At 33.4% G+C, this 10744-nt stretch overlaps 1 protein-coding gene across 5 annotated transcripts in view; it reads right to left on the bottom strand.

Annotated features, from left to right (window-relative positions):
- LOC106463532 (telomere length regulation protein TEL2 homolog) overlaps positions 1-9292 on the bottom strand; it is a 114515-nt gene extending 105223 nt beyond the window's left edge. For 3 of the 5 annotated variants that reach the window (XM_022391067.1, XM_022391068.1, XM_022391064.1), the window contains exon 1: positions 8867-9212. The gene's annotated coding sequence lies outside the window, so the exon portion shown is untranslated. Of the gene's footprint in view, positions 1-8866; positions 9213-9267 lie in introns of those variants that run through there. The other 2 variants (XM_022391065.1, XM_022391066.1) reach the window with 2 other exon arrangements.
- Between the last annotated feature and the right edge of the window lie 1452 nt (positions 9293-10744).

Here is a 10744-nt window from a genome sequence, read left to right on the forward strand (position 1 = left end):
TCTCTGACTGCAGTTCAATTAACTCACTATCTACACACACATACATCCCTCCTTTATTATACCGCCCACCCTACTATCTAGTAAGAACTAAGAACAATTCGCCAAAGTACAGATCTTTATCTTCTGAAATAAAAAAAAAATTGGTACTGACTAAAGCAGTAGATGGCAAGTCTCTTCAGTCTATTACTTTAGATAAGTAAGAAAACTTTGAATTATTTTTATTTACTAATATCATATTATTCCATACAATTCATAAATCTTCTAAAGAAAGTGGTTTGTTGACATTTGTATGAAAGAGAATAGTATGGTACATGACTTTTAATGAATTTATTGTTGTAAGCTATGTTTTATAATTTATGCTTTTAGATCTTAATATCATTGTTTCACCAGAAGGAGGGTTTGGTGTCAGGAAATGTGCATGGCTTAATTGCTAGAACCTTGAAGTCTGAGGAAACAATTTCAGCAATAAAAAGAGCAAATTTGGCTGGAGTAAATGATGACTAATTTGTGGTTCTGTTACACTGAATGATAATTATTAAGTTGGCAAGTTTATTAGTGACTAATAATTAGTCAAGCTGTCTGTTATTATCAACAATTTAGTTCAGTTTGTGTCAATGAAGAAATAGATAAAAAATAATCAAGTGTTGTATGTACAAGAGAAGATAGTAAGTAAAATTGTTAACATCTAAAGTGAACTTTAGCCCAACAGTGAGCATCAAACTTCCATAAAAGATATAGCAGAAAAAAAGTTTTTTATCAAGTGTACAGGACTTTGCATTTTTAACCAAATAACTCTATAGAACTTGCCCACTAATAAAAACTGATATAACACTATTAAATTTAGTACAACTTCTCATTGAACAGCTAAATTTGTTAAACTAGAACAGCTTAAATTAAAGAATCCTAATTTTACAAACTAAAGTATGTTTATGCTGCACAGATAAAAAAAATATATATATACCCTGATGATATACTACCAAAGGGAATAAAAACAGGTTGACTCTCAATCAGTAAATCATGATAATAAACTTTAGGTCTACATGTATTTTTAAAACTAAAATAGCTGTTATTAAATGTAAACTTGTACAAATTAGTTGTATGTCTAACATCAAGCTAAGAATTAATTTTATAATGGAAAGTAGCTTCAAAGAATTAGCTTTCTGTGGCAAAGGTTTGATGTTCATCACTAACAAAATGTCTATTTAAAATGTTTGCTAGTATGTTAGGTAAAATAAACTTTCATTGCAAAATTGGTGCCTATAATATCACCACAAATTCCATGTAAAAACTTACAAAAGTTCCTTAAAAATCACATCAAAAATGCTACCTAATCACACATTAGTTCAATTAAATTCTTGGGATTTTGTATAGGTGTAATACCAAATGGTAGTAATTGAAAAATTAATGGAAAATATTTATGGAAAATGAAGTGTGTCATATTAAATATAGGATCTTCTCACTAAAAAAATATCAACAGTTTGAGCTTGATGAAATAATTAAATAAAGCCTTTTTCAACCATAAAATTGGAGATTTGTTACCTCTATTATCAGAGCTTTTACACTTTATTCATTCACTATGCTCAAACACACAAGAAGTTTATAGTTCATAGAATACCTATGGACAGTAACCTGTGGCTTCTTGAGCTAGAGATTTCATTCTGTCACTGAACTTTTAAACTTCACCAAGTAGAAACAGAGAAAAGTGAGGGTCATCTTGGTGACTTGTGGTCTGGAGGTCTTTGTAGAGTACTCACATCAGTGGAGTTCAACCCTCACCACCAGTCATTGTCACCTGTTGCTAGAAGGACAATAGAAGTCTGCTGAAGATTATAGGTCATCAGCCAGAGCTGTCTCACCACCAGATGAAACAACAAGCACCTCCAGGAGAGTGACTCGTGGAGAAGGTGTGAGCCTCCTCAAGAGAAGAAATTTGCTACTAGAAGTGGTAGGGATTGTGTAAAACTATGAGATCATGAAGAGCTGGCTATAGCATGTTTGTTATCACAACACACAGCCATGTCAAACAAATACAGGGCAGTACCCATCATGTCAAGGAATTCTCTGATGTGTGTTGATTGAGATGCCACTGGAAGTGATTTGCTCACACAGTCACAGATCTTTGGCAGTAAAATTAAACAGGACAAGTATACAGTGAAGGAAAATCTAAATAGCTTCATTAAGCACTTCAGGCAGATTAATTTCTGAAATGCATGATATCAAAAACAGAAAGCATGCTGTCTAATGCTGAGTTTGGAAGATGAAGTGCTTAACTCAATAATGCATAGACAAGGTGCATCACCGGGACTGTAACACAGCTGTGGGTGAGTAGCATCAACATTTCAAACCAGTAGGGAAGTAAGCTATATATCATACCATGTTCAAAGCTTGAAAGAGAGAAACTCACAAGAACCTCGTCATTTTTCCAGATGATGTGCATCGCCCACACAAGGAAGTATATCCCACCACTTTACACACACATTGTGAAGATATCCCTGTAGAAAAGTTCTTCAAAGGTTTCCCAAGAAAAACAGTTCACAGGTGTTACAGACATTTTATTCAACAGAAGCCATTTCTGTGACAACTAGGCCTGAAGTGGTCACTTTGAACTAGCTGCAGAACACGAAGAATCTTGTAGCTAAGCTGCAGTAGTTCCACCTCAAACAAAATGACTTCTTGAAGTGCTCATCACAAGGCTGTCCTGCCACAAGCATCTTCCAGTGTTACTGTATAGTCACAATGAATACCAGTAAGTGGCCAGTTATTCCCAAGGACCCCTATTACACTTGTTCCTTAGCAGCAGTATGTGCTTTTCCTCTCAACTGCACATGGTTCTTCAGCAGATAAAGGCCAGCCTTGAAACTGAAATCAGAGAAGTGTGCATTTATGAGCACACAAGTGTAATTCTTCAATCACACTGTAGATAAGAGCAGTGTATATTGATTCTGTGAATGTCACAGTTGTCAAAGACTGGTCCAAACTTGTGACAGAATGAGATATCCATAGTTTCCTAGGTTTAACATCATATCATCAACTTTTTGTGGCCAATTTCTCCTAGAAAGTCATACTGTTGTCTGCACTGACATTGAAATGCAATTTAGGTTAATTATAGAATGTAACCATGTATTTTAGTCACTAGACAATGCTTTACTTGAGGCTCCAGTGTTATTTTTCCAAGACAGTCCATTCCTCTTGAGTACAGATTCCAGTGATAATGGAATTGGCATGATTTTGTTGCAGGTGCAGAATAAAGTGAATATAATTGTGTAAAACAGTGATACATTGTCTGTTGGTTCCTTATCACTGATACTGCATGACAAAAACTGTTTGCAGTTTTACTGTTTGTCTTGAATTACTGTCACTACTTGTATGGTAGGAAGTTTACCTTTCATGTGAACAGTAAGTTACTGATATGGCTTGTGAATTTCATAAATCTGGAAGCATTGGTTATATGTTGGATAAAACTATTGTAGAACTATGACTTGACTGCCAACCAAAAGTATGAGATGATCCCAACAGTAAATGAACTCTAAAAATGGCACTTCAAGAGCTCTAGGAAGAGCATCTGAAAGACCCAGGTCTGTATTCAACACTACTTAGTGCTTACCATTTAGTAAAGTGAAGTACAAATCACAGACAGAGAAATGTAAGTCAGATGCAATTAATCTATGGTAGTTATGAGTGTAGGGAAGTGTTGTATTGATGCCGTAAGCCACATGGGTATGGATTTTGATCTGTGATGCAGTTAGTAGCCCAAAGAACTAAGCAGAAGCTTTCAGACTTTACATAATGCAAGGACTGGAAATCATCAGAGCATTTCCTAGATTTGTGCTAATGTGTAAAAGCATTTTTTTGGCAACATTCTTATCTTGACACTGAAAAAGTCAGGAAAATCTTTGGCAGAAAACTGTAGGTTGTCTTTGTAGAGAATAACCCTGGATATAACTGGTTGCCTCCTGGGGAATGAATGAAGTAATCAGCACTATCAACTACATCTGTAAGTGGTGTGAAGCTCATCCACTGGTTGATATATTAGCACAATTTTCATCTGCTGTGTTAGCTGAACAGTAGATAGTATGGTTTGAAGCAGCTTGATGAATCCACAAAGACCAAAGAGCTAATTTTAACAGTCAAGTATTTTTGAAGTGAGTGCAGTATTGGATATAGTGAGGATGTGTACTTCATATCACTCATAGTCTGATGGTTTGAAATAGTGAGTATTACAGAGTTACATATTATCATATTTCATAATAGCACATCATGCAACAGAGCAAGAGTCAAATGGTTGTTTGCCAAAACATACTAATGTTGGCAGAGAAATACAACTTTAGTGGATGTGATGTATGATCCACCTCCCACTGCAGATGTATCATAATATCCACAAGAACATGTGGAGTAGTTTAGGTCTGCATTTGTTCATGCACACAAATGTTTTGCATCACCAGCTGCATAGAACTTCTATTTGGTGAAATATATCACATCACAGTGGAGGAAAAATGTATGAGTAACAAAACTGGTATGTTCCTGCCACAGAAAACAATTTAGTTCTATCTTCACTACTTCAAATCTTGTACTCAGACAGTTCAATCCATCAAACTATGATTTACAGCATACTGAACACACTGATAAGATGAAGCCATACATTTCTGATAAATCACTTTTGCACTTAAGAGGTCAAGGAGATTGGCATAAAAGATGATAATGAAAGAACTGTAGTTAGTATCTTGACTCAGCTGATGAGAAGTAAGATGGTGGCAGTACACTTATTTGGGTGACCTAGAGAAGACTGATCAGTAACTAGTAGTGGAAAAGCAGCATGACTGCTCCAACAATTTATTCAGATTCAGACACTAACTTCCTGATCACTATGGCTGGGCTGATCATCAGTTAGAAATGTCAGTTGATCAATATATTGACAGCTGAAAAGAAGTGGTCTTTCATTGTATAATACCTACAAGGTTGTGTGATAGCAATGGATTATAGTACTGCTAAAAAAACTGATGCAATGCTTAGAACACTAAGAACTGGTATGACTAGAAATTATCACTAGAAATTCTAATGTATTGGTGAGCTGAAAGAACTTTGCAATTTTTGCTTTCCAACCACCCAAGAGAAAAGTTATGGGAAACACTAGCAGAGTTTTCATAAAGGAAACCACTGACTGAGTTTTGTATGTGTTGAGCAGCATCTATAGACAAGATCATACCTTCAGGTATAAGAAATCTACACAACTTCTGAATGTACACAAAAAGGTTATGTTATTGATCAGATGAATTGGTCTTCAATAGATCATAGCAGAAAAGCTCTTTGTTTTTCACTAGAATTTGCCTTATTTCTTTTTCTCTATGATGCTGTCTCCTCTAGAGGGTTGGTCAGCATTGATAGCAGTGTGATATGGTAATATTTCAACTGCTGCTGTGGGTAGGTGTCTATGATAGTAAATGTGTCTTACTGTTCTTAACCTGCCTTGGTTTGGATTCATATTACTTTATGCTGTAATAAACAGTGCACATAAATGATCTATGTTGGGTGAATACATAGCAACTGAAAAGTCTGAGTTCAGTTGATTTGTGTCAGCAATTTCATGATGTTGAGAACAGCAAGACTTTCTTGCCTCATAAACAAAAATATGAGCACAGAACATCATAATTTCACAGACAAGATAACAATCACAACAGAGCATTTGTATTTAACAGAATAATTTATGATGAAGTTAGTATATTTAGTAACAGTATTGGGTTCAAGGCTTACACCTGCTATATTCAATTTATTCTTGTGGTTTCCTGAAAAATAATAGTTGAAAAGAAGTCCCCTGACTTTTAAATTTCTATTAAAGAAAGTATGTAGATGATATATTACTGTTATCAGTCACAGTCATGGTGTTAATGATTGTTTATAAATATTTTAATAAAAAGCATCCAAATAAAGAGTTCACAGCGGAATGTGATCAAGATCCAGTTTGCTATTTTAGGCAATCTGGTATATAATCAGTAACACATTTTTAGAACTGGTGAATATATATTGTAAACTGATCTTGCCGAGGCATTATGCTCATTTTAACAGTTTTGTCACTAAAGTGATGTTAGCTAATGTATTTATTAAACATCTTACAGAATTTCAATCAGTTCTTCTATGCTACATGATGAAATAACTCAAATTATTATGTTTTTGAGGTGTAACGAGTTTGACAGTAATTTTATTGATAGTAATATAATTAAGTTTAAATTGCCAGATAGACTGGAAAGTATATAGAACTACAGAAAAGGCTGAGAATTGAATTAAAACAAGTGTGAAATGCAAAAGGACGTTTGAAAAACAGCTGCCTGATAACATTAAAACTGACAGCAAGGTTCTTTTTAAGTAAAAGTAGGCAGAATGTTTGAACTCTTAAAGGATACTGGTGGCATTCTATGGGATACATTGGAACTTACTGATGTAAAAGATTGGATATACAGGCCTTTCACTTTTGGTATATACAGGTCAATAGAGAGGGGTCAAATACATGAGGATAGGAGAGTTGTATATGTTATTCCTATTTTAAAGGAGGTGTTGCCCTGGAAGTTATAGATCAATTAGTCTTACTTCTTTAGTGGTTAAAATTCTAGACAGTCTGATAAAAGAAGCTTTTACAAAATCATTTAGTGAAATACAATTTCTTAAGTGAAAGCCAACATGGATTCACAATAGAAAGTCTTGCCTTGCAAATTTGTTATCTTTTTTTTCTTTCAAAGATGTTACTTGTTATCTGGATGAGGGAAAGTGTGTGAACTTGGTGTTCTTAGATTATCATTAAGCTTTTGATAAGGTTGCACATAAATCACTAGCTAAGAAAATTACATTGGTGATAGTTGGAGATAGATTTTAGGCTGGTTGGATGGGAGAAAGCAAAAATTTATTATTAATGGAGACAATTCAGCTTGTGTGTAATAAGTAAAGTTTGCTGTTGAAATTAAACTCTTGTACTTCTAACTTTATTAAAAATGTTGAGGTGTTTCAGAATGATTTGGTTCAATTGATAAGTTGGACATATATTTAGCAAATAACCTTTGTTTATACTACGTATAGGTATATAAGTCATTCTCTATTGTTAGTTGTAAAGCTAACAGAATTTCAAAGTGCATTTATAGAACACCAATTTAGGAGTTAAAATGAAATAATTATTTCACCATACATATCACTAATTAGACCTCACTTGGAATATACTGCTTTCAGTTTTGGTCTCATTATCTAAGAAAGTATACTGACTTACTGGATTTCTCTTGAAAAAAGGAGAGTAAGAGGATGTCTTATTTAAGTTACATGATTATCCTGGGGATTGACACAATAAAAGTCTCTAATATCTTTGTGTTATATTCTGAAGATATTAGGATGTGAGAGAACAAGTTTAAAATTTTGAAAAGATAGGGTAGACTCCACTTATGCATAAAAAAAGTCATATTTTTCAAAGAGTAATTGATTTATGGAATGAGTTGCCACTAAGAGCAATGGATGCCAGCACACCACAGGAGTTTAAGAGGAAATTGTTGCTTTCCTAGAACATTAATGGTGGGTTTAAATTTTCTGAAGGGTGGGTGAGAAAGAGTAATCCTGAAAGACCAAATGGTCCCTTGTTATCCATAAGTTACATTAAACTCACTGACAACACCTAAAAGTTTTAAGTTTGGTGTGCTTAAGAACCCAATGGTAATAGTGTTACCATATACAGAGCAACTCTCACAGAAAATTTAAAAGTAGATTTTCAGCTAGTTTATAAACAAGTAGAAATTGTGTGTTTAAATTAATTATGATAACATTTTTCTTCTTATATTTTAACAATGTGATAAGTAATAATAATAAGTCACTTGTAGCAAATTAAAACATTCCAATTATGTAGAAGAATAGACTCTTATGATTATGTGGCTTTCTACTCATATTAGAAAATATATTCTAGAGAATTGACTAAGCATTGCATGTCATGTTTAAATGAAGTGTAAAACAACTTTGAGGTTGTTGGTTGACCTCAAGATGATGAGCATGTAAGATTCGATATTTGTGACAAGGTTAAATCAAAAAAAGTCTGCAATATAACTTGCTCTCAAGTTGTACGTCTTCTATATATTTTAATACTTCAGCCTTCACATTCTATGTCAATCTATATAAGCAATATAAATGTTTGAGATACTGAGTGTAGTTTTATGCTAATGAACATTCCTGACACTGCACAACTGGTTCTCTTTTTACATTTCTGCAGAAATTTCATTCCCTAAATACATAGTTATTAAACTCATATCTGAGTAATTATGGTTTTCTGTATGATAATGACAATGTGTTTTACATTTAAAAAGTTATACCAGGGATTCTCAAGCTGGTAGTACATGAAAAAATTTGTAATAAGTCTAATTTGATCTTCCTGTGTACATAAACACACTACTCTCATCCGATCTAGACTCACCCTCTACCTGTATAGAATCACCAGTTTTCTTCCCTTCAAATTGACAAAACTTGCAACACATTCTTCAATTGTGCGAAATACAAATAATCACATCTTTTCTGTGTACGTGTCGCAAAGTTTTTAGTGTGTTTTTATTTTAACCAGCCTGGTTTTGTACCTCGAAAAAAAAAAAGTTTAAACAAAAGTTTAAAGTGGTACAGAGGTCAGAAAAACACTGTGGTATATTACTACTATTAGTATTAGCGTTACTGGACTACATCTAATATCATTAAGAAAAACCAGTAAAAAAAAGAAGCTTAGGCTTAAAAGTTCGGCCTATATGAAATACCACAGGGTCTAATTATATATGTAATAAAATGACTTTTTTGTAATCTATTTACTATTAAGACATTTCTCTAGCCTACAAAAGTAGAAAGTACGTATTGAACGGAGGCTTACTGTAGTATTGTTATAACTTTGTTTCCTCTCTGCTTGCTCAGTAGTAAGTTTGAAGGCTAACACTAAAAATCGGGTTTCTGAATTCTATATCTGTAATGGGCAGATAGATATCCCATTGTGTAGTTCTGTTCTTTACAACAATTACTCGTGTTTATTAACATAGACAAGTTATCATCTATAGTTTAATTTGTCGATACTTGATTTTCTACTACTTCGCCAGTTTTCGGCATTAAAACCTTATGTTAATAAGTGTTATTAAAAATTAAAATATGCACTATATCTATATAAAATAGTGTTTGGTAAACTGTTTCTACGGCATGAAAAAAAAATGTTACGAAGCTTTCGTGTTCTTAAAGCTTACCCACAGAAATACTAAACGACTAGTGGTAGTATGCACTTACTTACAAAATGCTTCTACCGCCCTCTTTCGGCTTTATAAAATCGACAACAAGAGGAGAGATGTTGATAAAAGTTTAGAAAAAACGACCTTTCAACTCCAGCTAAATATAAAACAATATATTTTTATATCAACCAACGTTTCGCCTTTGCGGCTTCACCAGGATTAATATACACAACTGTTTGATATTAGAATATTCGTTAGATTAAGTGTTATTTAAATTCGTTAAATTTGAAAGAGGAGACATGAAAAATGAATGGTACGCATGGCGAAAATAATCAAATAATAATTAAAAGCTTAGATAAAGCTGCTGAAAAATTTGCAAAAATATAGTAAAATATGAAACTACTTTTATTTCCATAAAGTTGATTTACAGTTATTGATTTCACCTGTCCGGAAGCACTTGTAAAATTTATGTTACAAGTAAAAACTAAATAAAGAATTTGAATCCTAGCCTGAATAAAAGGGATGGTTTTAATTTAATTTAATTGTTATAGTGATTGTAAGTATACAGATATATTTGCAAAGGGTAAATAAAATTTGTTAAAAGAAATAATTTAGTATCAATAGGCAACAGTAGTACTCATGGTAACTAGAGTGAAAATTTAACCGAGGTCCAAACACCGACAAGCACATTAGGCCAGCCTTACATATTGTATACTTTTTATATGTTGGTGTAAAATTAAGACCTCGGAGACCTCGTAGCCTAGCTATGGCTATGGTACCACAAAGATTTGCTATGCTTGAATTTATAAACAATTTTTGTTGTTTAAAAATTAGTTTGTGAATACATCGTTCGATCATACGAATCCTTCGTATTAGTATTGTTGTCTGGGGTGATTAGGTCCATGGTTAATATATCATCCCTGTGTCACAGAGACAGCCATAAAAACAGACATGTTTGTTGCATTGCTGAAATATTTTGCAAATCGATTAAAACTTGTACGTGAGAACAATGGTGGCCCAATCAAGAGATATTGAAACTTGGAATTACTTTTTTGGTTGAATTAGAATCTTATTTTACTTTGTTATGCTCTCGGGAAAAAAAGTATGATTTATTTTGCAACACCCCTTAGACTACAAAAATAATGACCTTTAAAGCCTGAACGTTTTATTTTTATTTGCTGTTAGTTTTCATACTCGCTTATTTTACATTCTGCCAAAAATGAGTCATAGGCCTTTCTTCTTTTACACGCTAGGAGTCTAAAACTCGGAAAGGTGCTCAGAGCAGGCTTATTGGAACTTTCGTAAAACCAGTTCTGCAGTGACATATCAATTTCATTTTGAAAAAAAAATCCGTCGATTTAATTTCAAAAAATCCGTTCCCAACCACAGTTCAGTGAATGTTTGAATCTTTTATACATTTTATTGCTATGAAGCATTAAGTTCAACCTGATTGCTAACAACAACCTGGTGTCTTATATTTGTGTAACGGATCTAGACTATTCTTCAGCATTAAGTTCAACTTGATTGCTGACAAC

Source organism: Limulus polyphemus, unplaced genomic scaffold (assembly GCF_000517525.1).
Source record: "Limulus polyphemus unplaced genomic scaffold, Limulus_polyphemus-2.1.2 Scaffold1432, whole genome shotgun sequence".
Lineage (NCBI taxonomy): Eukaryota > Metazoa > Arthropoda > Merostomata > Xiphosura > Limulidae > Limulus > Limulus polyphemus.